The sequence below is a fragment of the Triturus cristatus genome, chromosome 4_1 (genome assembly GCF_964204655.1).
Source record: "Triturus cristatus chromosome 4_1, aTriCri1.1, whole genome shotgun sequence".
Taxonomy (NCBI): domain Eukaryota; kingdom Metazoa; phylum Chordata; class Amphibia; order Caudata; family Salamandridae; genus Triturus; species Triturus cristatus.
Genome location: NC_140585.1, coordinates 53,994,375 through 54,021,512, shown reverse-complemented (window position 1 = coordinate 54,021,512; position 27,138 = coordinate 53,994,375). Strand labels below are relative to the sequence as shown.

The following is a 27,138-nucleotide window of genomic DNA, read 5'->3' as shown; positions in this document are numbered from 1 at the left end:
TGAGATAGACAAGTTTACTCACAGTTATGCCAATCCAAACGAAGGTCTTAGAGATCCTTTGAAATTTAATTTGAGAGAAAGCCACCGGGTGGCGATCTCGTCTTATTCTGTTTGATTTTTGATTCAAATACGCCGTTTTGATAAGCCGAGTGCTTAACCGGGTGACTGAGCCAGTAAAAAAACTCACGCGCATGGATAATAACAGTGTAACCAAGGGAAACACTGTTTTCTGAAGAGACGCGCTTCCTGTTGAAGCGCGTCTCGCTCCCCTCCGTGTTGCTAGGAGACGGAGTCGACAAAGGGAAGAGACGCGCCTCCTGTTGAAGCGCGTCTTGTTGCTATGTGACAAATGGCCGAGATAGGAAACGAGGCGCGTGAAGCGCGTCTCGTTTCTATTTTGCGTTTGAAGGAAAACACTAATTTCTGCCTATGAATTAAATATCTAAATATCAAAATACCTCAGCTTTAGGTTTAGTTTTGAGGGCCATGAATACATACAGCGCTGGAAAAACATAACGGGCACAATCTCGTTTTTTGATCATTAAGGCATATTAATAGTAGAAAAGATAACATGAACGCTACAATGCGATCATAAACGATGTGTGTAGAAATTACTCCGCTTGCCATAAATTGGACAAGGGGTTAGTTACCTGAAAAAAAGGGTTAATTAAAGACATTGAATACAAAGCAATGACATTTGAAAAAAACACTAAGCCAAAACAATAGTAGCAAACATACATATTTGTAAAAAGGGGTTATAGGAAGTACTGATAAATATCCTTAATCAAATATGGCACAATTATCATTGAAGAAGCAGGAGATATATAGAAGAGTACTTAGCTGTGTCAGAGCAGCGAACAAAAGAGGAAGATGAGAGCCTACTCAGCCCACTCATCATATTGTCAACGTTCTATTTTATTGTGATGTATTAACGTTCTTTAAAGGGCTGCATGTTTGGGCAGCAAATAAAAGTATTTGCATAATGGTAGCCTCCGGTCTTGTAATGAAATTACCTGCAGAAACATTGGTTAGTCCAGAAGGCAAAACAACATCACCCCTGGTGCCATTACAATTATGTACAGTAGACTGAACTTTCACAACGTTTCCCGCATTCCACCAATGCCCACCACGTACCATAATGGCACCACCACAAACTTTCTCGACACAGATAGGTTCAGCAAAGGACATACCACCTTTTTTGACAAAATGATGGTTGTTTCTGACCCGAACCATGTCCCCAGGATGCAAATTGACTGTCTTGGCTGACTTCTTTTGATTATACCTGTCGGACATCTTCTGCGCAACTTCGACTCGAGATCCTAAAGCAACATGATCCAACCAACATGAAACTTTGTCACAAACAGTTCTTAAAAGCAAAGCTGGATAAAGAGCAGAAGTGGGTACTCTACCTTTGAGTGAAACAAAGGGTGCAACTATTGTGAGAGAATGTGGCGTTGCGCGGTAACACCACAACATGGATCTGACAGCACCCTCCACATCAAAACAATTATGTTTAGCCCACTTAATGCATCCACCACAACCCTGTTCATCCTTTAAACCAGACTGTTGGTTTGCGGATGCCCAACCGAACTTCTTAGATGTTTCACACCAGATTCATTCAAAAACACACTCATTTCCTGATTGACAAACTGCCCTCCATTATCAGAAACTAGAGCCTCTGGAAACCCTTCTCTTATAAAGATCTATTTAAGGAAAAGAATAGCATTGCTTGCTGTGGGAGAAGCACAAAACTTGACTTCAGGCCACTTGCTGTGAAAATCCATTAACACAAACGCAAAGCGTAAGTTGGAGGGAAGAGAATTGAACGGACCCACCAAATCAATCCCCACCTTAAGCCATGGCTTTATAGGAAAAGAGATGAGCTGAAGAGGAGATCTGGGAATGTTGTATTCTGGGGTGTCTAATCACGTGTTTCTCTGTGAGTGAGTAGGAGAGCAAGTGACACACTACAGCTAGTCGGTCCTGGGCTTATGGGTACTCAGGTGGTAGGATGACTCAGTCCCTACTCACTAAGAACCCATAATCCTACGCATAGCTCTGTTCTTGGGAAAAATCCCTGCAACAGGGCCCTCTTTAAATTGTGTCCTGTCTGACATCCTACACTGGGAGGCTTGATCAGTATCTTTAGTTGGGTCACAACCCTGCCCCTTGGAATGCAGGTGCCAATACTACCCCTTCTTAACCAACCCAAGAAGGCCCCTCAAAGTCAGAGGTCTGCAATTTCTTTTGAGCCCCTAGATTATGGCTGTATTATTAGGAATGCACAAATGTTACTGTCCCCCCAGAACCCAGCTGTGAATTGGAGACAGTCAGATAGGCACACAGAGCCACGAGCATAGAAATGCCCACTTTCTCAAAGAGTTATTTCCAACATCGTAATGTCGGATCTACTCGCTCCACCGGAGAGGGTTAGCTATGTTGAATTCATTAATATCATACACTATACTGCCACACTTCTGCATGCAAGAAATCCAGCTTCTGCGTCTTTCCACAGAAACCTCACATCAATCCAATGCGGAAACATGCCCTACTGGACCGAACACACCACATGGTGCCATTCATTACCAGTGCATGTAGCACAAACGCACACATGCCCTACCTCTTCCCGACACCACACCCTGTCACTAGGAAGTACTCCGATATAGCAAGAGAATGGCAGAACCGTTCCAAGTAGCCTTTTAAATCCCAAGCCAAGTAACAGTAACCTGCACACACAGACCCCGTCATGGCAAACCTGTGGCACGTTTAAAGAGCTACCTCCGTGGGTGGCACAACCAGTGCTGCAGGCCCATGGAGGAGCCTTTGTGTTACATGTTCTAGATATATATCTCACCTATAGACAAAGGATTTACAGCTAACTCAATTCAGCTAATCATGCCTACACTAATCACCAGTATGTATATGATGAGCACAGCGTTTTGGCACTAAATGCCAGTGTCAAAAGAGCTCAAAATCCTAAGTCTACCACATAGATCGGTGGAAAACCGGAAGGGAGAAAAGCAAAAAAAATGCACCATAGAAAGCGCCATTTCCAATAGAACTTATTAGGACTGGTATGTAGGATACAAAATTACAGATCTGTGCAGTATGTGTAGTAACCCACATGGAAGCTTACATTTGGCAATTGTTCTGCTTGGGTTTTCGGATCAGATAGAACCCGCTCATCAGAGCCTCTCTAACCCAGCCAGAACGTTACCCTCTCCCTAGGGCCTATTCACAACAAGTCACCACCGATATATATATATATATATATATATATATCACCTAAGGACAGGGAATTCCTACTATATATATATATATTCACTGAAAAAACCATAGGTTTCAGGGGTGTTATAGTTAGCTGGACTTTTCACTTGTACAAAACCATTGAAATTCCCCCGTTATAGTTAGTTCAGCTAACTATAACTCGCGCGCCCGCAATGCACTGCTGATGACGTCACATATTACATCACTCATGACATGGTCAGTGACATCACTCATGACATCACTGATGACATCTCAAATGACATCACTGATGACATCACTGATGACATCATCCAGTGAATGTGTGTTATTCTGAAATTTAAATATGTTTTATATATGTATATCTCAAGGTCGATGGAAGAATAAATGGGTATATAAGTGTCTAAATGGATGATTTGTTTTTGAAAAATTGATTGTGTAACTGACTGATTAAGTGTATCATAGTGAATACATGGCTTAGTGAGTAATGTTTAAATATGTAAATATCTGTATCAGTCTCTCACTTTGTGTATAAGTGGCTGCATGGGTTGGTGAGTAGCTACATGGGTGTCTATATAGGTTATTAGTTGGTTTTTTGAGTATCAGTCTGAGTGTCTGCATGGTTCGGTGGGGGTATTACGTAGTGCATAGGTGCATGAATGAGTGACTCACTGTTGGTATGTGTTGAACACAGTATGTGTGCAGGACTGTATGGGTGGATGAGTGTGTGTATGGGTGTGTTAGTGAGTGAATGACTGTCTCAATAGTGTCTTTATGAGTAACTACATATGTTTTAAACTAGTATATGTGACTATTGGTGTATATATGTGAGTATATGTGAGAGTGAGTGTTGGACTTGGCCCTTCTGGCCGGTTCACCCCGAAACTTTTTGCTTTTCATTATGACTTGGTTTAGTGATTTTATTGACTTCGGCGCACTTTACCGCTGTGTCCCAGGGTAAAGTGCGTGCGTGTTGTGAGGGTGGCCTGCCCTCCCATAGGAATGCATGGGGGAATGTATGGGTCCCAGTAGTTCCTGATGCGTGGGGTGTGCAGGCCCGTGTTTGGTATGTGCGGACTCGTGTGAGTGAATGCTGCGCGTTGATGTGTGCGGCGTGCATGTACCTGGTGTGGAAGTGCCACTTCCAGAAGTGGGCACTTCAGTGTGCAGTCTGAAATGTGTGGCTTGTCTGGCGATTGGCTGGTGAGGTCAGGTGACGGACTAGGGAATTCCCCAGAGTCAGGAGGAGTCACCCAGTGGTGAATGGGGAGTTAGCATGTTAATGGCTGGGGAGGAGTGTACCTGGGTCCTGAATAGGACAGGGCTTCCCCCACACAATGCTGGCGCCGGCCCCTGTGGTGCGTCTAATGACCCTAGCCCTGCCAGTGAATAGGGAGAGGGGCTGAGCAAAACAAAGTGCTCAGGAACCTGTTGGAACTGGTTCGCCCCTTCCCTGCACCTTAGACAAAGCCTGGTACTGTATAAAAAGGGGCTGTGTCCCCTTACATGTTGTTCTCTTGCAGGATCCACTTGAGGGGGGGCCTGCTGCTGCTGGGCGCCAGGAGAGACCGCCACTGGGGACTGCCTCCCTGCTGGAGGGCCCTGTGAGCTGGCTCTGGGCCCAGCCTTTGCCCCCTGCTCTCTGAAGGACCTCTTTGTTGCTGAACCCTGCTTGCAGCGCCTGGGAGCGCTTTTTGGACTTCCTAGCGCTGGGCGCGCTGTTTTGCTGGACCTTCCTTTGTTTATAGCGCTGGGAGCGCTGGTTTACTTTATAGCGCTGTGAGCGCTTGGGATCCGATAGCGGGTGCCCACTCCGCGATCCGGACGGTGTCTGCCAAGTTCGGCGGGTGCCCACCCCGCCGTTGTGCTCGCTGGCGAGGGAGCCTACCCCTCTCATTTGCCAAGGAATTCACCGCCGCGGCCGGGCTTCAGCCGGAAGTCAGGCAGGCCTGGGGGCGGGTCCCGAGACGGAAGCAGGAAGCGGACGGGAGCCTACCCCGCGCTCCTGTGCAGTGAAGATCCAGGCGGGAGCCTACCCCGCGCTGGACCCGAGCGAGGAGAAGTGCGGCCGGAGCTGGTGCGGAGGGGGCGCGAGGCACATTGTCGGTGCCTGCCCCTCCGCGTTGCAAGGAAGCCTCGGCGTCCGCCGGGAGGAGAGACAACGCGGGAGTCCCCGATCAGCCCGGTGAGTGTGTAGCAGGGCTGGGGGACTCCGCGCATGCGCTGGGGGTGCGGGGGCCGTGTCAGAGCCCCGTGAAGGCTCCAACGTTGCCTGGCCGAGTAGTGGCCACCGGAGCGGCCCCAGAAGGCAGTGGGCTGCTCCAGCGTGAAGGGCACCATTCTTTCCGAGCCCCGTGAGGCTCCAACGACGGGGGCATTTCTTGTTTAGAGCCTGCGAGGCTCTTGGTGGCATTTCCGGCTGTCTTGGGCCCACGAGGCTCCAAACGAAGGGGAGCACGATTGTTTCTCGAGCCCAGTGAGGCTCCAACGTTGTGCTGAGCCACGAAGGCTCCAGAGGGCACATTTTTAATGATCAGAGCCCAGAGGGGCTCCAGAGGCACGCAGAGTGCCTGAAGTTCGTTTTCCAGCTGCCCAGCACTTAGTGGGCAGCTGCCACGTTTAGGTGGGGGACCATTCTTGGTCTAGTCTGCGCAGCTGGCGCAGCTTAACTTTGTTGAACGCAGGGCGTCCTAGCCCCTTCCAGGCCAGTTGGCCCAGGGACTGCCACAGGTGGTGGCATAGGAGTTTGCGCAATTGTGTTCCTACTTGCACCTCTGAATGTGTGTTGATGCATCATGTGCCATTGCTTTTACACCTCTGAATGTTTTATGCATCATGTGTGTTCCTACCTGCACCTCTGAATGTGTTTTGATGCGTCATGTGCCATTGCTCTACACCTCTGAATGTTTTAGGCATCATGTGTTTTTCCTTCCATACACCTCTGAATGTGATGCATCATGTGTAACGCTCTATTACCCCTACAGGTATCGTGATACGTAGGTGGTTGTTGCTTTCTCCTAGTACAGGTGGTGCTAGTGAGGTTCTAGTTCCCTGCGTGACAGTCTCCTAAAGTAGTTAGGGTTACGTAGGTGGTACTTCCCCGATACCAGTGAGTACTGGTTGTGTGCTATACAGTTTATTTTGGTGCTACAGTGATTTTATATATTTATGTGCTAAATATCTAAAAAGTGCTAATTCCTGACAGTGGTCCAGGTGGCCCTGTCTTGTACATAATCCCTTGTAAATTCTGCCCGTGCCTGTTGGCACATTGTAAAGTGTGTGTTTTTATCTAATGTGTTGTGTATAATACAAAGGTTATTTTTATAGAATACCTTGTGTGGAGTTTCCTTTGTGGTGGGCCTTGGGTGTTGTTGCTGGGTGCGCACGCAAACGCTTTACACATCGCCTCAGAGATAAGCCTGACTGCTCGTGCCAAGCTACCAAGGGGGTGAGCAGGGGTTATCTTTGGCGTGTAACTTCCTTGCCCTGACTAGAGTGGTGGTTTCTGCCTGACTTTGGCGCAAGCCTTAGCCAACCAGAAATCGCCAGGTCTAACATTGGTGATCAGCGGTGGGATTTGGACTTGCGTTTGCGCTGTACCGCAGCAGCGACTGGCTACACCACAAAACTCTGCATTAGATAAATCACATTTTAGGGATTATTGTTTTGAAGTTCCTTTATTTCTTCTCCTGAAGGTATCATTGTGTAATTGTGTCCAGTACATTTGTCCCCCGCCCTGCGCCCAGAGTTTGGTACCTGTGTCACGTGGTGGTCAGGTTGAGGGATCAGGGGTGGTAGAAACTGCCTTACCAGTCCGAGGGGAGGGTTGTGTGTGGATGGTGTGTGGGGCACTAGACAGTGAGTGTGAGTTCTCCAGGGTAGAGAGCTCACTGAAACCTTTTGTGAATTGTGTACTCCTGTGTAGCTCCGACCCCCAGGTTCCTTGTGTTGAACTCTTCTCAGGAACGTCCGCCAAAATGGAGCCTGCTTTTAACTTCTGTAGTCTGTTTAGGTACAGTAGGTTGGAGCTGGTAAGGTTCTGTGAGGAGAGGGACATAGAGGTGGGTGAGTCAGATACCCAGTCCAAACTGAGGGACAACCTGATCCTTTGGCAAAAGGAGGAGTGGGAGCGAGAGCGCAGCGAGGAAGATAGGGCCCGGGCCGCACGCCGAGAGGGTGGTGGGTCTGAGGGGAGCCCTGAGGAATCTGAGGAGGAGGAAGGTTACCTGACAGGGACGCCAGTAGAGAGTGAAGACCCCATAGATAGGGAGTCCCTTGCTGGGTCCAGTGTCAGGAGCAGCACCCCATCCCTTTCCCTGTCCCCAGAGGAGTGGGTAGATAGGAGGGAAGAGAGGGAGCATCAGCTGGCCATGGAGAAGCTCAGGTTAGAGCATGCCTGGGGGATGGCGCAGCTGACTATAGAGGAGAAAAAGCTGGAGACCGAGAGGGTCTTAGCGCAGGAGAGGATGGCGGAGACTGAGAGGGCCTTCGCCAGGGAGAAATCAGCGCTGGAGAGTAGATTATCCCCTGCGCGCAGTCTTAGTTTTCTGGGCTCCCCAGGGAGGGTTGAGTCCAGTGGTGGCAGCGAGATAGATTTCAGTATAGGAAGTCCCAGTTCCCCCAGTCTGGTACCTAGTTCCCGAGAGGAAGAATGTAGGTTGAAATTCAGAAACAGTAGGAAGCTGTCTCACCAGACTTGGGACGAGTTTTTGGGTGAATGTGAGGAGGCACTGGACGATTGGGCGAGTCTTAACCCGAACCGCAGTTATTCCACCATGTATGGTCTGGTTGTCAAAGAGCAGATGCTCAGGAGTTGTTGTCCCGAGCTGCGCCAACACCTGTTGGAGTATGGGTTTGCTAGTCCAGGGGACCTTGCAGAGGAAGCAGACCGTTGGGAAAGGGCCCAACGTTCGCTAGAGTCATTAGGGTGTGACTCCAAAAGTAGTGGTTCAGGGATCTTCCAGCCCAGCGTGGTGGAAGAGGCTCCGTGTAGCCCAGCTAGGTCCCAGTATAGCGAGGAGGGTGTAGGGGCTTACGGCCTGGCTCAGTGGAGCGGGAGTAAGTGGGTGACTGAGGGTCCCCAGACGTACGAAACCCTGCCTCAGGACTTGGGTGGTTTCATGAGGGAACACCAAGTTGGGGACCTAGGCTGTCCTGTTAGCCCATTTGAGGAGGATCCCCTAGTGAGTAGAGGACCGGGAGCGCCTGTAAACAGGGCTCCTGTGGTTCTAGTGTCTGGCAGTACCGCTCCAGTAGGGAGGGTACAGAAGTCCAGCGAGAGGAGTGGCATGGGGCTGTGTTCCCCGGTGGAGGAGCCAGTGGGTCAGAGACCAGCCGGGAGGGCTGAGTCTCCTAGAAGTGACCATGGCGACTACACGTCTGGCCTGGGGGATCTTCGCGCACTGTCAGGTGGACAGGGGACGGGAGATCTGCGCCAGGCAGACGGTCATGCAACATATGAGGCATATGTTCCTCTCGGGGGGATGGTGTGTAAATCCCCAGAAGTCCTGGAGTGCCAGGCAATTATTCCACCGAAGGTTTTAGACCGGAGGTTGGAAGGCCAGGTTCAGGAGCAGCCTGACCTGAAGGGTAGGACTACTGTAACAAGTGTCCTGACCGGTTCTTCTTCCAGAGGTACCGCCCCAGTTGGTAGGGAGCAGGACTCTGGAAGGGGGTGCAGAGGGTGGGAGAGCCCACCTCTGACCCCGGTGCAACCTGAGGGGTTAAACCCTAGGTTGGGAGACCAGTTCTCAGGGAGGGGTCCTGAGCTGGTTGGTGAGTTATGTTACGGGGTCGCCTCTCAGAGGAAGAGAGGGCGGAACCCTAGGAGAAGAGGTAGGGGGAGGAGAGCCTCACCCGTGACTTTTGGTCAGTCTGAGGGTACGGACCCTAGGCTGGAGGATCAGTGGCAGTTTAGAACTGCCCTGATGAGGGGTAGAGTGGAAAATGGTCACTATGTGCCAGGGGTTACTACCCCCCACTCTGTGGTTAGACAAGGACCAGTGGCGCCTAGGTGGTCTAGGGCCTGGTCCTGGCCACGGACAGCTGAGGAGTACCAGGGGGGTAGCCCAGTTGGTCCGCCGAGTTTTTTCAGAGGAAACCCTGTGAGTTCAGAGTGGCGTAAAACCGGAGAGTGTCCCTGCCGTTGTGGGCCTGCGTCCGTGTTTTATCGCCCCAAGCAGGGAAGATCATCACGGTGGTGATTGGTCTACCCTGCGTTTTGGCTGGAAGGGGGTTGTGTTGGACTTGGCCCTTCTGGCCGGTTCACCCCGAAACTTTTTGCTTTTCATTATGACTTGGTTTAGTGATTTTATTGACTTCGGCGCACTTTACCGCTGTGTCCCAGGGTAAAGTGCGTGCGTGTTGTGAGGGTGGCCTGCCCTCCCATAGGAATGCATGGGGGAATGTATGGGTCCCGGTAGTTCCTGATGCGTGGGGTGTGCAGGCCCGTGTTTGGTATGTGCGGACTCGTGTGAGTGAATGCTGCGCGTTGATGTGTGCGGCGTGCATGTACCTGGTGTGGAAGTGCCACTTCCAGAAGTGGGCACTTCAGTGTGCAGTCTGAAATGTGTGGCTTGTCTGGCGATTGGCTGGTGAGGTCAGGTGACGGACTAGGGAATTCCCCAGAGTCAGGAGGAGTCACCCAGTGGTGAATGGGGAGTTAGCATGTTAATGGCTGGGGAGGAGTGTACCTGGGTCCTGAATAGGACAGGGCTTCCCCCACACAATGCTGGCGCCGGCCCCTGTGGTGCGTCTAATGACCCTAGCCCTGCCAGTGAATAGGGAGAGGGGCTGAGCAAAACAAAGTGCTCAGGAACCTGTTGGAACTGGTTCGCCCCTTCCCTGCACCTTAGACAAAGCCTGGTACTGTATAAAAAGGGGCTGTGTCCCCTTACATGTTGTTCTCTTGCAGGATCCACTTGAGGGGGGGCCTGCTGCTGCTGGGCGCCAGGAGAGACCGTCACTGGGGACTGCCTCCCTGCTGGAGGGCCCTGTGAGCTGGCTCTGGGCCCAGCCTTTGCCCCCTGCTCTCTGAAGGACCTCTTTGTTGCTGAACCCTGCTTGCAGCGCCTGGGAGCGCTTTTTGGACTTCCTAGCGCTGGGCGCGCTGTTTTGCTGGACCTTCCTTTGTTTATAGCGCTGGGAGCGCTGGTTTACTTTATAGCGCTGTGAGCGCTTGGGATCCGATAGCGGGTGCCCACTCCGCGATCCGGACGGTGTCTGCCAAGTTCGGCGGGTGCCCACCCCGCCGTTGTGCTCGCTGGCGAGGGAGCCTACCCCTCTCATTTGCCAAGGAATTCACCGCCGCGGCCGGGCTTCAGCCGGAAGTCAGGCAGGCCTGGGGGCGGGTCCCGAGACGGAAGCAGGAAGCGGACGGGAGCCTACCCCGCGCTCCTGTGCAGTGAAGATCCAGGCGGGAGCCTACCCCGCGCTGGACCCGAGCGAGGAGAAGTGCGGCCGGAGCTGGTGCGGAGGGGGCGCGAGGCACATTGTCGGTGCCTGCCCCTCCGCGTTGCAAGGAAGCCTCGGCGTCCGCCGGGAGGAGAGACAACGCGGGAGTCCCCGATCAGCCCGGTGAGTGTGTAGCAGGGCTGGGGGACTCCGCGCATGCGCTGGGGGCGCGGGGGCCGTGTCAGAGCCCCGTGAAGGCTCCAACGTTGCCTGGCCGAGTAGTGGCCACCGGAGCGGCCCCAGAAGGCAGTGGGCTGCTCCAGCGTGAAGGGCACCATTCTTTCCGAGCCCCGTGAGGCTCCAACGACGGGGGCATTTCTTGTTTAGAGCCTGCGAGGCTCTTGGTGGCATTTCCGGCTGTCTTGGGCCCACGAGGCTCCAAACGAAGGGGAGCACGATTGTTTCTCGAGCCCAGTGAGGCTCCAACGTTGTGCTGAGCCACGAAGGCTCCAGAGGGCACATTTTTAATGATCAGAGCCCAGAGGGGCTCCAGAGGCACGCAGAGTGCCTGAAGTTCGTTTTCCAGCTGCCCAGCACTTAGTGGGCAGCTGCCACGTTTAGGTGGGGGACCATTCTTGGTCTAGTCTGCGCAGCTGGCGCAGCTTAACTTTGTTGAACGCAGGGCGTCCTAGCCCCTTCCAGGCCAGTTGGCCCAGGGACTGCCACAGGTGGTGGCATAGGAGTTTGCGCAATTGTGTTCCTACTTGCACCTCTGAATGTGTGTTGATGCATCATGTGCCATTGCTTTTACACCTCTGAATGTTTTATGCATCATGTGTGTTCCTACCTGCACCTCTGAATGTGTTTTGATGCGTCATGTGCCATTGCTCTACACCTCTGAATGTTTTAGGCATCATGTGTTTTTCCTTCCATACACCTCTGAATGTGATGCATCATGTGTAACGCTCTATTACCCCTACAGGTATCGTGATACGTAGGTGGTTGTTGCTTTCTCCTAGTACAGGTGGTGCTAGTGAGGTTCTAGTTCCCTGCGTTACAGTCTCCTAAAGTAGTAAGGGTTACGTAGGTGGTACTTCCCCGATACCAGTGAGTACTGGTTGTGTGCTATACAGTTTATTTTGGTGCTACAGTGATTTTATATATTTATGTGCTAAATATCTAAAAAGTGCTAATTCCTGACAGTGGTCCAGGTGGCCCTGTCTTGTACATAATCCCTTGTAAATTCTGCCCGTGCCTGTTGGCACATTGTAAAGTGTGTGTTTTTATCTAATGTGTTGTGTATAATACAAAGGTTATTTTTATAGAATACCTTGTGTGGAGTTTCCTTTGTGGTGGGCCTTGGGTGTTGTTGCTGGGTGCGCACGCAAACGCTTTACACATCGCCTCAGAGATAAGCCTGACTGCTCGTGCCAAGCTACCAAGGGGGTGAGCAGGGGTTATCTTTGGCGTGTAACTTCCTTGCCCTGACTAGAGTGGTGGTTTCTGCCTGACTTTGGCGCAAGCCTCAGCCAACCAGAAATCGCCAGGTCTAACAGTGAGGGATTGAAAGAGTTCCTGTATGAATAAGTATGTGTTTCTATAAGTGATTGTTTAAAAGACTAAGTATGTGTAAGTTTCCGTAGAAGTAAGTGTGGTGGTGTGTGTATAACTGTATATGCAAGTAAATGTATGTTTGATTCTTTATTAGCATGAGTGACTATGTGTGTGAGTAACTCTATGGATGAGTGGCATTGTGTAACAGGATGTATAGGTGTATGAGTACCTATGATGAGTGAGTACATGTATGAGTGACTGTATTGGACAGTTGGTGAATGAGTGGATGTGTATGTGGATCTTAGAGTTACTGAATAGGTTGTTGTAACTTGTATTGGTATGTCCATTGTTTTGAAAATTTTAGTCTCTATTTTTGAATGTGTGTATCAAAGGTTATATTAGGGTGAGAGGAGGTCTGCCACTCTATCACAAGGATGATGTCATCAGTGATGTCATCAGTGATGTCATTTGAGATGTCATCAGTGATGTCATGAGTGATATCACTGACCATGTCATGAGTGATGTAATATGTGACGTCATCAGCAGTGCATTGCGGGCGCGCGAGTTATAGTTAGCTGAACTAACTATAACGGGGGAATTTCAATGGTTTTGTACAAGTGAAAAGTCCAGCTAACTATAACACCCCTGAAACCTATGGTTTTTTCAGTGAATTTCTGAGGTTTTTTAAATGCTAATTCCTAACTATAACGTGCCTGAAACCTATGGTTTTTTCTGTTAATTTCAAAGGTTTTTTAAATGCTAATTTCTAACTATACCTACAGAGATAGGACATGTGAAGAAAGAAGAAAAAATGCACAGAAAGAAACAAAAGAAGTGCAGAAAGAAGCAACAGAAGTCCTCAAATACGAAGATAAGTGCAGGAAGAAGGATAACGTGCAGAAAGAACAAAAAGAAGAGCAGAAAGAAGCCTTGTTGCAAAATCATCCTGTACCCTCAACTTTTTCAGACGGATACTGGTGGTAACTGAGTCTGACTAACCAGTCCTAGAGCCAGTGCTATGTTAAAAGACACTTAGAATACAGTGAAAACACCTACATACACTAGGGAACATTATGCGTTGGGGTCCCCCTGTGATTAGCCTTACCTCCTCTATAAGCCCCTAGTATATATTAGGGCATGGGGATTAAAACTACCTCTTAAAACAGGCCACAGGGCGTTTTTGCACACGTTAACTCAGGCCCCGTCCCCTCCTTTCACCATTGTGTAAACACGCCCTGTGTCCGTTTTTAGTTGGGAGATTAAGTTCATTTGAGTCCTGAGGGTCCCTAGGGTCCAACTAGCCCACTAGGTACCTCCAGTAAGTGCCACAGAGCTGCGTTGCAGAGAGGTGTAAAAAGTGGCACGGCCTGGACCACCTCTCTGCAATGCAGCTCAGTGGCGCTTACTGGAAGCACTTGGTGGGCTAGTTAGCCCCCAGGGGCCCTCAGTATTGAAGGGAAATTATATCCCCAATTTAAAACGTGCCATGGTGCGTGTTTGCACACGTCACCTCAGGCCCCGTCCCCTCCCTTCACCACTGTGTAAACGCGCCCTGTGGCTGTTCTAAGTTGAGAGATTAAGTCCCCTTGAATCCTAAGGGTCCCTAGGGTCACACTAGACCACTAGGTACCTCCAGTAAGCGCCACAGAGCTGCGTTGCAGAGAGGTGTAAAAAGGGGCTTGGCCTCAGAACACCTGTCTGCAGCGCAGCTCCCTGGCGCATACTGGAGATGCCTGTTGGGGGCGCGTTTGCAGAGTGCTGCATGGAGGGGGCATGGCCTCCGGCACGATGCCAGTCTTTTATTTATTTTATTTTTTTAAGAAGGGGGGCTGTGTGGTTCCCCTTCTTATTCTAATTTATTGGCCCTGATGACCCCATCCCCCAGGGCCTGTCTCCTAATTATATTTTTTTGACCCCAATCCCCAGGGCCGGCCACTGTTTTTTATTATTTTTAAAAAATATATATTTATAGACACGCCTAGGACATGCTGGACAAACCGTACGTACCTATCACCATGACGATTTGCGTGATATTCATTAAAAGGCGACTATGCATGCAATTAATCCACGTGGAATGTATTTACACCACTAGTGAAGCTCTGACATGTCTGATGCTCTACCGTGCCTAATCCCGGTAGACACCCTTGTCGTTTATTTATACAAACATGGGTAGCTATTGACGGGCACATTTAATACACATGCACACCAAGCCATTCAAAGGGGATTCGACAAAAATTCGACCAAAACTATGCAAGAAACCCCCCTCACAGTTAATAAAACACACATCCACTGCCGGATGTGTAATACTTTTTATTTTACTCTCTGGAAAGGGGACGAACATCACTTGCGAGTCACAGCGCGCTCCTGACAGAGCCCAATGCTGTGTTACACCCACCATTGCCTGCCGAGTGCCACACACCTCTGTATTGTATTCCACTAGCTAGTGCATATGCTATGACACTCTCTAGCCCATGTGCACTGTAACACCACCCCGTGAAAATGTCATGCCACACTTGTCTTCGCACGGGTTATATTGCCCCATCTAACGTGCCTTCCTCGATGCCTATGTTATAACGCACAGTGCTATGCCATACATATTACAATTTGGGATCCATATCTTTGTCACAGTGCATATGCAACGTTACACTCCCCAGCACATATTTTATATTACAACTTTAGAGACTAGTTAGGTTACACAACACTGCCCTGTGCATATTACACTCCAAGGCGCATATCGCATAGCACGCGCTAGTGCCTGTGCTATCTCGCGCTCTCCAATGAATCTGTCATTGCGCACAATGTATTGCATATTATATTTCACGCCTGGTTCATCTTATATCACACTTTTTGGTGCATAGTTTATACCATACACTATATCTAGTTTTCATTTTCAATCGTGCTCTCAGGACTATGTTCTATATAACACTGTGTTCACCTACCCTTTTCACGGGCATTACATTTTGCGATAGGGGGTGGAGGGTCAGGGGGTGTTTTTGCCAAGTGAGCCCGGAGTCACAGTCACTAACGTCTTCTTCTTCCTGAATAAAAGTGAGATTATGCTGCATACTTGTTCATATTTTAAGTAGTTTGCACAGACAAAATGTTTTAAAAACAATAAAGTTTCTAATACCCGCCTTCTCTGAACAGTTAGCTTGCTGCCCCGTCCCCCTCCTCCCTATCCTCTGTTGTGTGAATCCATCGACTAGCCTCCTCCCTCCTGCCATGCATGGTCTGATGTGCTGCCACTGCCCTCAATTTAGTATGATGTACCAGTCCACTCCTCCTGCCCTCCATTGCCCAATTCTATGCCCCATCATTGACCTCCTGCTTAAACTCTCTGCTTAGCTTGCTGCCCCTATTCTCCTTCCCCCTGCCCTCCGATGTCTTTGTGCATGCCCCTGCTCCATCCTTTTTGCCCACCATGTCCCATGGACCTGCCACTCCTATCTACTCTGAGTGTTCTGTTGAGCTGCCACTCCCCTCCCACCTGCCTAGCATTGTCAGATGACTGTAACCTGTCCCTGCCACCTCCACCCTGCCTGTCCACATGCCATGCCTCTATCCTCTTCCTCCTGTCCTACATGGTCCATTGTACTGCCACACCCTTCTGCCCTCCCTGGTCTGTTGTGCTGCAACTGCTCCTCCTGCCTGCCCCGTGTGGTCTGTTGTGAGGCCCCTTCCCCTGAACTTTCTTGTCTGTGCACAGGTCCTGACCCTCCCTTCTATCCTCCATCGTCCTTTGTGCATGCCCCTGCACCCTCCTTCTTGCCCATCATAGCCATTGTGCTGCCACTAACCCTCCCACTTGCCATGCATGGTCTTCTGTGCTGCCATGGCCCCTCCCACCTTCCCTGTGTGGTCAGTTAGCTGCCCCTGACCCCCTCCCACCTTCCCTCCATGGTCTGTGTGTATGCCATCACAGTCTCACTGTTGCTCTTCATGTTGTGTCTTGCTTCTAGTGCCCATCCTGCCTGACCTCCATGGCCATCTTGCTGCTCCTGCCCTGCCCCCTTGCCCCCAGCCCTCTGTTTACATGTGCAGACCCCTACTCCCTCCCTCCTGGCTTGTCTGTTCCATTGTAATGCCCCTGATCCGTCCCTCCTGCCCTTTATGGTCTGTTATGCTGCAGTCTTCTCTCCTGTCTGTCCATTATGGTCAGCTAGCTACCATTGCCTCTTGCCCCTCTGTTCTCTGTTGTCCATGTGCATGGTCCTGTCCCCTCCCTCTTGCTTTCTATGGATTGTTGTGCTGCACTCCCGTCCTGCATGCCCTGTGTGGTGTATTGTGCTGCTGCAAACCCTGATGCCTGCCCTGCAGGGTCAGTTTGGTGCACCTCTCCATGTCTCTCCTGTCCTCTGTTATCCAAGTCCATGTCCCTATCCCATTTCCTTCCATGATCCAATGTACCATACTTGCGAACATTTTGAACTTGGTAAGAGGGAGATTTTGAAAAAAAACTGGGGTATTGATTTTCCCCTTTGAGTTACATTGAAAAAGAGGATATTGTAGACAGGAGACAGATCAAATAAAGCCCATTTGAGCTTAAAAAAATTGGACGTTTCCTGGCTGAATCGGGTCTGTTGGCATGTATGGTTGTACTACCATTGCCTCTTCCTTCTGCCCACAATGGTCTATTACATTGCCACAGCCTTGAAGGAGGGTAGATTTTGTATCACAGGGGGCCCCTGGCCCGTTCTGTCCACACCTGAAGTATGAGACCCTTGTCCTTGCCCTGCCAGCCGCATTTGTAGGCCGTATTAAATTGACCAGCGGGTCCTGTGTTGCTATATAATTATCCTGAGACATCCTTACCACTCAGCCAGCATAAAACCCCTGTGTAGGCCCTTCTATTCAATATGTAGGCCTCTTTGTTAAATTGACCATAGCTCTGCAATTTTAGTGTATAGCAGTCTGAAGGCAGGTCTGCGAGGCCTTCTGCTCCAAACTAGTAGCCCCCACCCTACCCGAGTGCTCCGTGCTCGGTATCAAAGTTCAACATCCCCCTGAAGCTGTCGACATACAGTAGGCTGCATCCTGGACTGGTACTTGCTTCCTGGGCAGGTTTCCCGCTTTTAAGGAAGTGGCAACCGCAGAGCGTCAAGTTAGGAGAACTGAGGAGATTTTATACATGAATATATTGAATTCCTGTACAATACCCATTATTTTCTGCTTGCTCTATGGAACTTACGATAAGCGATTGGCCTGAGAGACTGACCTTTTCACCCAGTCCATTGTCAGCATTAAGTGGGTAAATGACGAAATGTCTGGTAAAATCTGCAGACGAAGCTTTTGGGTAGCATACGTAGGTAGATGTAGCGTGCAAAGGAGCCCATAAAATGATATAAAAAGGGAGCACCCACAGATATCAACGGACAACCTCGCCGTCTGTATGTAGGTTAACAGGCTGTGCAGGTTTTCCCCAAGAACTGGGAGCTCTTGTCTTCCTTTGCTTAAAATGTCTTGCTCTGCTTTGCTTGAAGTGTCTTATTCTATTTTACCTATATGAAATGTCATGTTATGTTTAACCATTGTTCTCTTTACTTTTGCATTTAAAAGATGTTGTATTGTAATTGCAGGAATGCTTGCTCTAAGAGTAAATGTGAGTGTCCCTAGGTAACATTTCCTTGGTGTAACTTGTTTCTCATGATGCATTTATAGATGTGTTTTCTCTCTCTCTCTGTCAGTCCATTAATTGAGATACAGAGAATATCATGACAGCTGTATGATTATCTGGATTCTGTATTTTGTACTTTATGTCTCTATTCTGCGGTTTCTTTGAAGTTGCATCTTCTCATTAAACTGCCATTGTATTCTGCCTCCAATTCCATGTCTCATATGTCTGTTTTCTTCATTTTTGGAGCAAGCGTTCCTAGGCACCCCGGCTCAAATTAAGGTGCCCCTTTTGTCCCTGACTCACTCTCCTGCTCAGTTCTGTGGTGGCTCCCGGGGCTCTGGGGACCGCCCCTAGCTTCCTTGACCCGTAATAGATCTTCCCTCCAACAGCCTCTCTTGCAAGTCCTGTATTGTTGGTTTGTTGCCCCTGCCCCCCTTTCCACTGCCCTCCATAGTCTGTTGTGCTTCCACGGCCCTTCCTGCCTGCTCAGTGTGGTTAAATTGTTGCCTTTGCACCCTCCTACCTGCCTTCAATTTTCAGAGTCCGTGCCCCTGGCCTCTGCCTCTCAACAGTATCCTAATGAACAACTAGATTGCTAACATTCTATATTTATTACAAAAGTGTGGAACGCCTGACATCATCTTGATGTAATCAAAACTGTAATACCTAGAGCATTCCTTTAGAAATTACATATATGAGAGGGTCTTATTGGCATCAAAATTATGGTTAGTGCTCTAAAAGACTAAAATAAGGACATATTTTCTGAGTTTTCAAATAGCGACAAAGCACTTTTAAATTATTTGTTATCTTTATGTTTTTTTATCTAGTTGACAACTTGATTAAATGTTGCACTTAGGGGAGAGGATGTGGTGTTACTTCCAGAACTGCAGACTTTGCAACTGGGGAACCAGGTTGATGTTTCTGCTTCAGCTCGACATTCTGTGATTCTGGTCAAATCACTTAGTCTCCCCATGTCTACAACCAAAATTAATTTGTTCTTGTGTGATGTAACCAATGCTCATGTAAAGCACTCCAATACCTGACAAGTCTGCACTATATAACACTGCAAAAACACAAAATAATAAGTGTTTTGCACACTTCTGTCATTGGGCTATATTTGGGCTATATCTGGGTGATTTTGGGCTACATTTGGGCTCTTTTGTCTCCGGTGGCCATCTTGGGAGATTTATTTGTTATGAAGTTTCCTAATTTCCTCATGTACTGCAGTCTCCTCAGTCGGAAATGCTTTCAGTTTTTTACTTTGATTCCATCATGAAGGTATTCAGATATGTCACACATTTGCCATGAATTCTGAATGTTAGCACTCTAGTTGCTCATTAGATCACTGTAGTAAAACTACTGTTCACCATGGAAGTCTGCTCCTGGTATTAAAAGTGCATGTTTCAGTCTGCATGTCAGAATTTTTTAATGAAATAGAAGAGGATTTGAGAAGTCACTCAAAATGTGCCCTCATTTTCTTTCTTCAGCATTAATCATAATTTCTATGGCAAAATGAACCCCCTCATTGTGTTCCTTTTTAAATTAAATGTTTTAAGTGTTACCAGTTTATTCCAATCAAGATGGCTTCAGGTGTGCCATACTTTTGTCATAATGAAGACAGTAAGTGCTCTAGTTGTTTTTAAGAACATTCTTGGACATTCTGTCATTGGGCTATACTTGGGCTACATCTGGGTGATATTTGGGCTACATTTGGGCTCTTTTGTCTCTGGTGGCCATCTTGGGAGACTTATTTGTTATGAAGTTTCCTAATTTCCTCATTTACTGCAGTCTCCTCAGTAGGAAATACTTTCAGTTTTTTACTTTGATTCCATCAAGAAGGCATTCAAATGTGTCACACATTTGCCATAAAATCAGAATGTTAGCACTCTTTTTGCTCATTAGATCACTGTAGTAAAGCTACTGCTCACCAGGGAAAACTGCTGCTGGTATTGAAAGTGCATGTTTCAGTCTGCATGCCAGGATTTGAGAAGTCACTCAAAATGTGCCCTAATTTTTCTTTCTGCAGCACTAATCATACTTTTTATGGAAAAATGAACCCCCTCATTTTGTTCCTTTTTAAATTAAATGTTTTAAGAGTTACCACTTTAATCCAAGCAAGATGGCTTCAGGTGTGCCATACATTTATCATAAGTAGGACGGTTAGCGCTCTAGTAGTTCTTTGGAACACTCTGGAAAGCTGCAGTAGAACACAAAGGAATCAACTGACAGTCTCTGCCCTTGTTGGATGTACATGTTTTACTGAGAATGTCAGACTTCATTCTCACATGACTGAGAAAGATAATGTGAATTTACAGAAAATAAGCTCTCAGTTTAGCTTATAGATCACCTTCCAAACCTCTGTGGTAAAAGCATGAGAAAATATTTTTCTCTCAATCATGATATCGCAGCAGAAGGCTTTTTCACATGGTGAAATCACCTTAGAACATACCACAATTCCTAAAATGAGTATGGTACCATCAACAAATGATTTATAATGTAACTAAAGTCTTAAAATCTTCTATTAACTGCAATGCTTTTTAATGAGGTGCTATCATGTATATTGGTCCCAAGATGGCTGCCAACACTTCTTGGATGAAGTGCTGACAGCCAATCAGATCTCAGGATGAGATGTGTGGTTAGGCTCCGCCCACATATATATATTGATTTAAATGCTATTTTCTCAGGAACTACTGAACAGATTTACACCAGACCTACAAAAGGCACTTCCTTGACATAGGGACTACCTCTCTGCCAAATTTCTAGTAATTCTGTTCAGCCGTTCGGGCTGTAGCTCGTTCTAAAGGTCCTATGGAAAAATGCATGGGAAAAACGCGTTTTGGGACCCCCCTTTTATCTCAGCCCCCGCTTGACGTATCCCCCCGAGACTTTCAGGGTAGGAGCGGAGCGTAGCGCCCCACCTATTTTGAGAAATTCGCGAGGATTCATCGACCGGCGCCAAAGTTATTCAAAATAGAATGTTGCGGATTTCCTATGGAAAAGGGGTCCTAACTATAACTACCTACTGGCGACCGCCAGTAGGTAATATACACACATACATATACATATATATATATATATATATATATATATATATATATATATATATATATATACATATATACATATGTATCTAGACCTCTTATAATACAAGTGGCGGCCTCGCGATCCCAGACGGACCCAGGACTTCCTACCCAGACGGCAGCCTTAGCCTCGCGGTCCCAGACGGACCCAGGACTTCCTACCCAGACGGCGGCCTTAGCCTCGCGGTCCCAGACGGACCCAGGACTTCCTACCCAGACGGCAGCCTTAGCCTCGCGGTCCCAGACGGACCCAGGACTTCCTACCCAGACGGCAGCCTTAGCCTCGCGGTCCCAGACGGACCCAGGACTTCCTACCCAGACGGCAGCCTTAGCCTCGCGGTCCCAGACGGACCCAGGACTTCCTACCCAGACGGCAGCCTTAGCCTCGCGGTCCCAGATGGACCCAGGACTTCCTACCCAGACGGCAGCCTTAGCCTCGCGGTCCCAGACGGACCCAGGACTTCCTACCCAGACGGCAGCCTTAGCCTCGCGGTCCCAGACGGACCCAGGACTTCCTACCCAGACGGCAGCCTTAGCCTCGCGGTCCCAGACGGACCCAGGACTTCCTACCCAGACGGCAGCCTAAGCCTCGCGGTCCCAGACGGATCCAGGACTTCCTACCCAGACGGCAGCCTTAGCCTCGCGGTCCCAGACGGACCCAGGACTTCCTACCCAGACGGCAGCCTCAGCCTCGCGGTCCCAGACGGACCCAGGACTTCCTACCCAGACGGCAGCCTTAGCCTCGCGGTCCCAGACGGACCCAGGACTTCCTACCCAGACGGCAGCCTCAGCACAAGTTCATCCTATGATTACCATAACATACAACAGGGGAATCAGTTTTACTATTTATCAGATCACACAAGAACTGCCAGTTTGAGCACAACCTGTTCTCTGGTTCGAGGGGCTCCTCTCTCCCTTATTCAGTTACCACTTACCTGATCAGGGTTAATATCTGTTCATGTCAAGTCACAGCTGGCTAGAAGAATAGGCTACCCTCTTATACAAGAACACGCAGCACATGTTGATTCACTACAAACTGGATACTTTATTATTCATTATATACGCAATCACATAACATTACTGTGTAACACATAACCTGCAAAGAAAAGTGAAAGATTAGGTTGTACACTCTAATAAGAAAGGGGTCGACATCACCTTAGTCGTGTGTAGCCTGCACTCAATGGTCATCTAGGTTCCCTTCTCGTCTGTGCCTCGGCTCGCCTGGAGGTCACACCTCCGTAGTCACGGCTCCCTTCTCCGAGTCACTGGGACCTCTTCCTCATCGGCTACTCTCTCCTCTCTGGCAATTCTGCTAGAAGAGTATCTGTCTCTCGGTTTTTCTCCGCCTTCAAGTTTGTCATCTGTCTTCCCTGGAATAAGTAGTAGCTTTACTGCTAACGGCTAGATGCCGCCTACGGACTGAAGTAAGTGCCACGTAACTGCCTCAGACTTTCACTAATATAGAGGTGCATTTCCTCATGGAAAATTCCGGCCCGTAACCTGCCGCCCACCAAATTCTCGTACCTCCCCGTACCAAGGACACTTTCCCAGCCGGCCGGCCGGATGTAGTGTCTTCGGCATGAAGAAAAATACAATCCTTCGATAAGGGCCGGTCTGAACCGGTTCTCTCCAAGCGAATAACACCTCATAACTAAAACATCCCCTTTAACCTAGAAGCATCTCAAGCTGCCGGAGCAGAAAGAAAGATGGAGTCTCTCCCGTTTGAGGCCTACCAGGCCTGAATTCAGCACGGCTCCATGAAATACCCTCACTACAGGGCAGGTTATCCCTAATACTAACGAATCTATCCCCTAGGATATGTGTGCAAGCCCTAATCTATGGGGAAGAACACAGGATCATGTCGAAGTGCCTAGTAAATAGACTTCATTCACTACTCTAACCCTTAGGCTTGAATGGTAAGAGACTGAAGTCACCCTAATCACCCGTCAACACAATAGGGCCAGGAAAATCGAGCAGTACAGCAATGAACCAACGTTATATGCTGAACTCACAAGCTGCTCCAGTAACATCAGAGCCTCGAGTGAGCAAATCAGGTTTGCCGAAAGAGAGTAGCCTTGACGAAGTTAGTAGACGTGCTCTGCCCAACATCTCGTAAGCGATTTGTCACGTCGTTTTAGACAGTATTCTAACTTCCGAGAATTTCTCATTTATTAACGTACCTTCAGGGTTTGACTACAGGCGTCCCTTCAACTCCTCGAAGGACTCATGAGGCCCAGTGAAGGTCTCTGATCATGTATGTAATTAACCTCAATCACCACGGTAACATGACAATGTGCTTGCAATTTATGCTTTTTAAATGTTTATATGTTTGTAATGTCTTGTTAGTCCAACTATCACAGCATTTTCCCACTTTATACGCACTGTTTTGGTGTATTTTCTTTCTCTTCGTACCTCTGCAAGACTTTTGAGATTTAAAGCAAACCAATTAGGTGCTGTATATATTTGTGTCCTTATTTGTGTTCATCACTTTAACTGTGCTGATAGCAACATCAGGAGTGGGAGCATCATTTCTCCTTTGAGGTCCTGACGAAAAGCCTTGGGGTAGGGCCTGAAACTAGTCGACCAACCAGGGAAACAGTAGGTAGTCACGCCTCTAGCATTTCCCGCTTGTCCCCAGACTTTTGTAAATCATTCAGGGGTAAAAATGTTTTTTTGTTTTTGTCACACTATTTTGATATTTTTAACGTTCACTTCCAAAACCCACTTCATCTTCATAACAAGACCACATAGGTGTATAGGTGTACAGGGACACCCTTATCTTTCTATTAAGTGCTCCCGCATATTTGTAGGTAGCAGCACGCCCCTGTACATAGAGGGCAGGGATGGACCATGATGACGCATGCCACCGAGGGGAGACCTGGGGAAGGGGTGAGGGTTATTTGAAAGAAAACGTTTTTTCTTTCTTTACAGTCCTAGCAAGGAGTGCGCTTTCCTTCTGCAATACAAGGGACTCTCTTTTTGGTTATTTGACAAGTTTCGTGGAGGACGAGTCCCTATCTCTCCTACCTCTACTCTCACCCCTTGTGATTTGACATTAACCTATTTATACAGGAGGACAGCTGGAACCTAGGACCTCCTAGCTATCTCACTAGAGTTAAAATTGGTAACACGCAGGAAAATACATTGATTCCTCCATTTGGTTCATTTACACCGTTTGTTGATTGGGAATAAATCCCAGATCCACAGCTCTAAAGTTGGTTCAATTATTGGTACCACTAAACAGCACATTACACCTATAACTCTTGAAGACTCACATTCAATTCACACTTAAATCACATTTTTAGCTCACAACATATAATTAAACTTTTGGAAATTTTCACATAATGTTCATTACATTTCTTTTCCTGCCCTTCTTCAAGAACTCTCAGTCCCTCCCCTACAAACGTATTTCTTTCACATTTTGATCAATATCTATTAACTACTTTACTCCACCCTTCGTGTTTTTGTCTCTGTGTCACTCTTATTTCTCTATTCTGGCCTCTTCTAGCATTTTCTGCTTGTTCATCTTGTTCTCCCCTTCCTGCTGAAGTGACAAGCAGAGCAGAATGGAATCCTTCACATAGACTCCTATCATAGTACAATCCTCATCAACACACAGTTGACGAGAGAGTACAGTAACCCTTTGCAGCATTATCATACAAGTAGCCTTGGGTGCTTTTGTCACTCACACATTTGGAGGTTGTGCTGAAGTCTCACTCAAACCTGCCTAATTCTACCAAACTATGGGGAAGAACTTCACACGTGACTTTGCTCAGACGTCTGCAGTGTGCCGAGAAGTACCTGACTATTCTGCACAGAGCAGTCCCTCTTACATCCAGTGATCCTAAAGATTTCTGTACAGAGAGGAAAGGCCAATAAGAGTGACTGACAGTCGCCAACATCTGCTAAGACACCCTTTAAAAAGACACACTGTAGACGTGTCTCATACATACACACACACACACACACACACACACACACAAACACACACAGCCTGCAAAGGCAACGCTACCTTGTTCACATGAACAGACATAAAACCTGCAGAGATTAATCAAAAACACAGACACATACTGCTTGGAAGGCCTCCGACCTGGGAGACCCAAGGTCAATGCACATACACACAATCCCTGCAGTAGACACACAAAATCTGCAGCAGATAATGCTATAAGCCAACCTATATTGCAGTGACTGAGGTTTTACCTAGACTCAGATAGGAAAACAGGGGCAAAGGGGCACGGGGCAGCAGGGAAGCCTTGACAGTAAACTGCCTGGGGGACATGCTTCTGACACAGGGGTACAGGTGGGCAAGTCAACAAACTATCAGCGAGAGCCGAGCAAAGAATGTGCACAGATTTCTCATAGAACGCTAAGATGCAGTGCAATGTGAACAGATTATTCACAGTGCAGTAAGATGCAGTGCAGTGGCACAAATCCCTCAGTACAGTAAGATGCACTGTAGTGACACAGATTCCTCATAGTGCAGTAAATGCAGTGTGTATAGATCTGTCACAGTGCATTAAGATGCAGTGCAGCGTGCACAGATTCCTCATAGTGCAGTAAGATGTAGTGCACAGATTCCTCACAGTGCAGTAAGATGCAGTGCAGCATGCACAGATTTCTTATAGTGCAGTAAAATGCAGTGCACTGTGCACAGATTTTTCACAGTGCAGTATATGGCAGTGCAGTGCATAGATTCCTCATAGTGCAGTAAGGTGCACTGCAGCATGAACAGATTCCTCATAGTGCAGTAAGATGCACTGCAGCGTGTACAGATTCCTAACAATATAGTAAGATGAAGTGTAGGGACACAGATTTCTCTTAGTGCAGTAAGATGCAGTGCATTACGCTGATTCCTCACAGTGCTGGAAGATGCAGTGCAGTGGTACAGATTCTTCAGTGCAGTAAGATGCAGTGCAATGACACAGATCCCTCATAGTGCAGTAAGTTGCACTGCTGTGTGTACAGATTCCTCATTGTTCAGCAAGATGCAGTGCAGTGTGGTCAGATTTCTCATAGTGCAGTAAAATGCAGTGCAGCATGCACAGATTTCTCATAGTGCAGTAAGATGCAAAGCACCGTGCACAGACCTTAATACAAATAATGACCACAAACACCCACAGGGCCAGAAGAAAAGCCTCCGTCCTCTCCCCCTCCCCCCCATAGAAGAGCCCAGCTCCTGATTGAGAATTTCTCCAGGATTATACAGTCTATTTCTACAAACACAGCAGAAGGTGCTGACAATCTCCTACCTGAGCAGAAACCTGTGCAGACATTTCCAGGCTCTCTCCTCCTCCTATGGCTGGGGTGGGGCAGGTGCACATCTGGGGTCTGGGGGGCCTGTGAGGGTCTGAAGATGAAGATAACTGCACAGAAAGACAGGTCGTCCTTTGCCCTCTGCAGCAGGCTGGACACAGACGAAGAGGCCGGAAGTGATGTCAGCATCTGCTGCTGGTGCTGTCTCTGCCATCGCTGACCTGGAACAGGAAACCCTTCTCCCTTTCATACAAAGTGCCCAGTGGATTAATCTCAGCAGGCGAGGAGCGCCCTCTGCTGGCCACTAACAGAACCTCCATTTCCAGGCTCTAGGAGAGAATACATTTCACACGAACAAACATTTTGTGGCAGGAAAGACCTATGATTTTAGATGCCACAGATATGGATGTTTTTAAGACACACACAGTCCTCGTACAGGGTCTCACTCTCGGTTGCTGCTGTAGAAAAGTATTTACAGATTCAACTCACATGAGCATCTTCAAAACACTGATGCAGAGGACTAAGGAGTATTTACAGGAAGTTGTCAACTGGAAGCGAGACTTTATATTTCATTAAATATATGAGAACATGTGTTAGTGGTGCAATTAAACTGGACAGCTTATTTCTTTTTCATTTTATTTTTTAAACACTTTATCGGGTTTTTCAAATGCACAGCAGTGTATACAGCAACGTAAATAGAGAAAAATACCATGAAGTTTTATTCACCAGATCAAATTCAGTTTGGCATAAGGCATGCTTTAATGCGGAAATTAAAAGAAGAGCCTGGAGGATTCATTACGGCAGTGCCAACACTTAAGTGTATTGTTTTGTTTGTGTTTGCTGGCTCTGCCTACAGCCCGTACACACTTTTCATTGATGACTAGACATGTCGCAGACGTTGGGCTCTGCAGGTGCACAAGGCCAGGGTTTTTCAGGCCAGCTCAAGTCACTGTTCTTTCATTTCACCACTGCGCCTCCTTATCAGGCCCGGTTCTAGCGGGT

At 48.1% G+C, this 27,138-nt stretch overlaps 1 pseudogene across 1 annotated transcript in view; it reads right to left on the bottom strand.

Annotated features, from left to right (window-relative positions):
* The window catches only part of LOC146839460 (uncharacterized), a 48,978-nt pseudogene extending 22,708 nt beyond the window's left edge, over positions 1 to 26,270 (bottom strand). Inside the window, exon 1 of the transcript XR_014981083.1 lies at positions 26,133 to 26,270. The product of XR_014981083.1 is annotated as an uncharacterized LOC146839460 (transcript). The remainder of the gene's footprint in view (positions 1 to 26,132) is intronic.
* Between the last annotated feature and the right edge of the window lie 868 nt (positions 26,271 to 27,138).